General features: G+C 50.4%; 1 non-coding gene across 1 annotated transcript; it reads left to right on the forward strand.

Annotated features, from left to right (window-relative positions):
- The first annotated feature begins 323 nt into the window (after positions 1-323).
- Positions 324-395, forward strand: TRNAA-UGC (transfer RNA alanine (anticodon UGC)). Its single transcript has one exon. It is a non-coding gene; the product is annotated as a tRNA-Ala (tRNA).
- Positions 396-6,158: the final 5,763 nt, after the last annotated feature.

The following is a 6,158-nucleotide window of genomic DNA, read 5'->3' on the forward strand; positions in this document are numbered from 1 at the left end:
AAACCAGGTCTTTATTTGGGTCCATGTACTTAGTACAGTGGGCATGGGGGGCTGTCAGTTGGCAGCTTGGCACACAAAAACTGCACTCTGGGCCAGGCAAGACTCTGGTTGGGGGGTGTGGGATTGTATCCAGTGCCACAGAGGCATGGTGTGGGGTGGCCCAAAGAGGATTTCCTGTTGACAACCTAGCCCAAAACCCAGTTCCTTATTCAAACCCATAAATTTAGGACACTATTTGCAGGGGCTGCCAGTTCATGGTCTGGCACAGCCAAACCATGTCTTCAGTCAGACAGGACAGCAAGGGAGTGGTTAAGCTTCTGAAAGGGGATGTAGCTCAGTGGTAGAGCGCATGCTTTGCATGTATGAGGTCCTGGGTTCAATCCCCAGCATCTCCACTTTTCATGGGGCAGCAGGGCAGGCCCTACAAAGAGAGGCTAGAAGGCCTGAACCTATTCAGCCTCCACAGGAGAAGGCTGAGAGGGGAACTGATAGCAATTTACCAACTCACTATGGGGGACCAGAGAGAATTGAGGGAGGCTCTGTTCCCCCCAGGCACCACCCAGGGTTACTAGGAATAAAACCCTCCAATTGTTAGAGAAAAGGTTCAGGCTGGACACCAGGAAACATTACCCTACACTTAGGGCTGCCAGGCTCTGGAATGGGCTCCCAAGGGAGGTGGTACTCTCCTACCTTGGGCATCTTCAAGAGGAGGCTGGGGTGATATGATCCTGCACCCATTCCTGCCTGAGGGAAGGAGTCAGACCTGATCAGCTGTTTAGGTCCCTTCCGACCCTAAGTACTATGATACTATGACTCTGGTCAGGGAAGAGCAGGAGAGTCCCCTGGTGCAACAGGGGTGTGCTGAGGTGGCCCAGAACAGATTTCCAACCATAATCCCAGCCCAAGATCCACTTCCTTACTCAAACCCACATACTTAGTACTATGGCTGGGGGAGCTGTCCGCTGGCATCCTGGCAGGGCCAAACCACAAGTTGGGCCAGGCAAGCTGTGGTCAGGGGAGTCCGCTGGTACCACAGAGTGATAACGCGGGGTGGCCCAACAAGCATTTCCATCTCTAATCCCAGCCCAAATCCCACTTCTTTATTCAGGCCCCTGTAGTTAGTGGTGTCTGGGCAGACTATCAGCTTGCAGCCAGGCACAGCCAAACCATTTCCTGGGATGGGCAGGACTCTGCGCAGATAACCAGGAGAGTCCCATGTGCCACAGAGGCATGGCGTGGGCTGGCCCAAGAAGGATTTCTAGCCATGATCCCAGCCCTAAATCCGGGTCCTTATTTCGGTCCATATACTCAGCACAGAAACTGGCACGCTGTCAGTTCGCAGTCTATCACGGGCAAGCCGTGTTTTGGGTTGGGCAAGACTGGTGAGAGACGTCCAGCAGAGTCCCCGATGGCGCACAGGTCTGTCATGGGGTGGCCCAAGAAGGATTTCTGGCTAAAATCGCAGCCCCAAAACTAGTTCCTAACTCACGCCCATATATTTAGTACAGGGGCGGGGGGGTGTCAGCTGGCAGCCAGCACGGCCAAACCGCACTTTGGGCCGGGCAACGCTGTGGTCAAGGTGCTCTGGGACAGTCCCCTGTGGCGCCAACAGGCAGTTTGGGGTGGCCCAAGAAGTATTTTGCCCCATAATCCCATCCTAATCTGACCTTTATATTTGATACAGAATATTATTTTACATATTCATTAGCAAATATGTAATGAAATTCTATTTAAGATGTGTAATTCATTAACAACAAGCTTCGATTGGGTGTAGATTAGTTTTGAAAAAGGAACTGGGAAGAAGCAATCAACTTCAGCCTCGTAGGTGGGATGGAGGAGCCGGGGCCCGCAGGCAACTTTGGGCTTCTCCCCAGCCCCCCAAAAAGCAGCCATAGACCTATTTATTTATGTAGTTATTTTTAAAAGGATTTTTACCTCCCCCAAAAACTCACCCCCGACACAACCAAGAAATGCACGGAGGGCGAACTGCAGCGGGTGACCCAGTCTTAGAGTTAACTGAAGAAAAGGGGAGGTGAAAAAAAAAGTTGTTCACCTCCATCGAGTGCAGAAAACACACCGGCTTTCAAAAACAGGAACACTATACAGCCAGTCACAATAATTACAATAATATATAAAGAATAATTACGATATAGCAGTACTGCAATAATAATGATTAGCTGATGCCCAGCCCAGTCGGGTTTCTAGCTCCCGTTCAACTGTTTTAAAAGAAGCTGGATATGCAGAGCGCGTTTTGCGAGCCCAACAGATTTTACAAATAATTTCATTAATGTCATGATAATAATGTTAAAAATCATCTTATTAACGTCATGATAATCATGCACCGTTAGAATGAGAAATAATTAGACTAGTAAGCAACATGAACGTTAATTAGCACTATGTAAACTTACAATAATTAGTGAACAGCCACGTGCAAAAGGTAACACTAAGCACCCGGAAGCGCCGAGGAGGGGGCTCCCCGGATGTTTTGGGGCTGGGGTCGGGAGGGAAGGAGCAGGCGGCCCCGGGGCTCCCGCATGCCGGCTCGGGGCATGTGCAGCGCCGTGTGGGCGGGCGGGCGGCTCCGCGCTGCCTCCCCGGGCGCATCCCGAGCCCCTGCCCGAGCCCGGAGCTGCGCCCCGCCCCGCCCCGCCCCACAACTCAGAACCCCGCGCTCCTCCGCGGCCGCTCCCGCACTGCGGGTCCCGCACACGGCGCAGGCGCGCCCGCGCCCAGGCCACGCCCCCCAGGCCGGAGCTCCGCGCTCCAACACAGCCACGCCCGCACTGCGCCTCCCCGGCACGTCGCGAGCGCTCCCTCGCCCAGGCCACGCCCCCCCCCGGGCCGGCGGGGCGGGGCGGGGCCGGGGCCGGGGCTGGGGAAAGGGCGGGCACTGCCTCTTTCATACCGGCGTTTATTGGTGGATAGGCGCTGGGCGCCGCAGCAGCTAATTGGGTGTGGCGGACGTCCCTCCGGGCTGAGAGCTTTTAAATATGACCGTAGGCCGCCCTTTTCCGGCACGCGGTCGGGGGACTCGGTTGCGGGCTCGTGCTCCGCTGGTTCCGCGGGCGCCGGGACTGGGCGGGGTCCGGCCTGCAGGCGCGGAGCCAGGAAGTGTGTCCCCAGCACCCGAGGGTCCCCCAGCCCTGCTGCGGCAGCGCGGCTGTGCGGAGGGCGCTTTCCTTAGTCACAGCTACAGTTAATTCGTGTCTTAAACTCTTTACTCCCGGTAGATGCTGCGGCGTGGCGTGAGACAGTGGCCGTGTCAGCGCTGCACGCGCGAGGCGTGAGCTGGGCGGTTGTGTAAGAGCTCAGCGAGTTCAGACCGGTCTGAGCTGTCGGGGCTTTCTTAGCAGCAGGAAAAACAATTTTTCCTTGTCAAAAATTCGAGTGAAACGAGTGTTTCTGAGGGGGCTGCCCGTGAGCTGGGAAGGGGGAGGGCCGCAGGCCTTGCTCTCTAGACTAGAGTTCATCACCGAGGCGGGAAGGTAACCAGCGACGGTTTGAAAAGACAAGCACAGCGCAGCGGCGCGCGTGTCCGTGAGGAGGCTGCGAAGCGACGCGGCCGACAGCCGGGTCTGCCGCTTCTCTCATGTCGAAACCGAAAGGTCCAGCGAGGCGCTCGACCGTGCCGGCCCTGGAGCAGCAAGTGGGGAAAATAAACATTGCCATTACACTGAATTTGTCATAGTCAAGATTTGTTCTCTACTTCCGTGATTTGAAAGAGACCCCCTTGACTCTTAACCGCTCGCTCCAAACTGCGCGTGCCAGTGTACCCCAGCCGTACAGGGACTGTTTTGCTTGTGCGGTGCTCGGGGGAAAGCTGCTTTTAAGGGAAGGAGCCATGGCTTCAATGTACGATCTCTAACACAAGGCATTGCTATTAATGAGGAACTTGAAGCCATACCACAGAGCAAATCACAGATAGTACCTTACGCTCTGAGGAGGTTGAATTTTATTTATTTATTTATTTACTATTTTTAAGCATTTCTTTTTAAAATGTGAATTGGAAGTTTTATCTAAACAAGACGGGCCAGAACGTCCTGTTTTCCCCACACCTAGCTGTTGACGAATAAAGAGCAGCCAGGAGAAAAATGACTTTGTGGGGGGGATGGGCAATGGAGAGTGGCATTCTTGGTAGTGCCAGGGACTAGTACGATCAGAGAACCTAGATGATAAATGCCTTAGCGGTAATGACTGCAAGCTCGTATCAGGTGTAACGGTGAAGCAGTGCGAAGCCTGTAGGGAGAGAGAATATGGTCAGGGTTACCCAAGCAACAAAGCTTTAATGCCAGAAATGAGGAGGCTGCAGTAGGTAGTGGGCCACGAAGACCTAGACAGCAGTCAATAATGTGGGTATCGAAGTAAAAAAAAAAGGTTTTAGTGATTACTCCAAAGAAGGCAGCAGGTTTTGCCATGATCTGATACAAGGGTCCGGAACGGCGGTTCTGAACCTTTTTCAGTTGACGTACCTCTTGGTCTCAGAGTGAGACTTCACGTACCCCCTTTCTATGGGAAATTAATTTTTATGTCAAACTACGTGTACTCGTGTATTATAAAAACAGCAAGATACTCATACAAAGACTTCATTTTAAACAAGCTTTATTTATTCCATGCACATAAAAAGTTGTGCAAAAAACCACCACTTGGTGTCAAATGGCAAAACATGCCCAAACTTATTAGTGCAAACAGTGCTGCTGCTTACTATCAACCAACATTTTAATTCTAGGCGACATTTTCGAGACAGCCACATGCACATCATGTTCAGCTTTCAGTTTGTTCCTCGCTTTGGTTTTTGCAAAAAGCACTGAAAATCGCGACTCGCAGAGATGGGTTGCAACAAACGGAGTTAGAACTTGGTAAGCTCGCTTGGTCCGAGTGGGATATGCCTCCCCAAGTCTGCACCAGAATGGATCCAATTTCATTGATTCAAAATTGACACGGAGTTTCTGATTATTGCACAAATCAAGTAGCTCATCTTTTGCCAGGTCGGCACCACTAATTTGTTCGAGAGAAGCGGTAAAGAGGCTCCTTACCCAAATGTCAGCTACCTGAATAGTTGCAATAATTCCTTCTGTGGTGACTTTCAGATTTTCAAGATGCGTAATAATACTCTTGGGGTGTAGGTTGTATTCGTGTTGGTCTTCATTCCATCCAGGAAGAGCACACGCCAATTGCTGAACCTTCCTCAGCCTGACAAGGGGTTTTTGAACCCAAAAGCTTACTTAAAATTTTTTTCCCAACTATTTAAGTTGGTCTAACAAAAGGTCAGATTCACCCAAAGAACCTTGTCTGCCTAATAATACTCTCACGAATTCTTGGTTCCCCTGGATGCACTGGATCTAAAGTGATTTCATCAAAGAGAGGAAAATTGGCAAAGTTACTGGAATCCCTCTCCTTCCCCAGAGAGCCAACTTCTCTTGAAAGGATTTGATTTTTTTGTCCTCCAAAATAGTCACTTCTCCACCTTGGACTGAAATGTTCAATGAGTTTGGACTGAAATGTTCAATGAGTTTAGAATTCTGAACACATCTGCGAGGTATGCCAAACAACCCACAAAGTTTGGACCGATGAAACACTGAAGCAGAATTGATCCATTTTCATGCAGAAACATTTCAATTAAATCTCAAAGTTCAAAAACTCTTGTCAGAATGTTTTGACTGGATAACCAGTGTACGTCTGTGTGAAGCAGAAGTACAGTGTGTTCAGACCCAATCTCTTCCTTCGCACAGCGCTTTGAACATGCAGTGTTTCATTGCCCTTGCTCTGATCAAGTTGACGGCCTGGATGACAACATCCAACACGTCTTTCAAGTAAGAGGGAGGAGAATGCAATGACTAGAGATCCCATTTGGATTCACCTTTTTGACGAGAGCGGTGAACTCTGAATATTTCCCCAACATAGCAGGAGCACCATCAGTACAAATAGCTCCTACAAGGTCCTAGGAAAGGCTGGAAAAAAGGAAAAAATTCATTCATCGTAGCCATAATGTCTGCTGCCTTCGTTGTTTCTTTCAGCAGTTCACAAAAGAAATTCTTCTTTGACATGATTCTCACGCGCATATCAAGCAAAAACGAGAAGTTGTGCACAATTTGAGACATCAGTTGATTCATCCAACTGCAAGCCAATTTTATCAGACTTTTCTTGACTTGCTCCACTAC

This window comes from Alligator mississippiensis, chromosome 16 (assembly GCF_030867095.1).
Source record: "Alligator mississippiensis isolate rAllMis1 chromosome 16, rAllMis1, whole genome shotgun sequence".
In the NCBI taxonomy this organism is placed as follows: domain Eukaryota; kingdom Metazoa; phylum Chordata; order Crocodylia; family Alligatoridae; genus Alligator; species Alligator mississippiensis.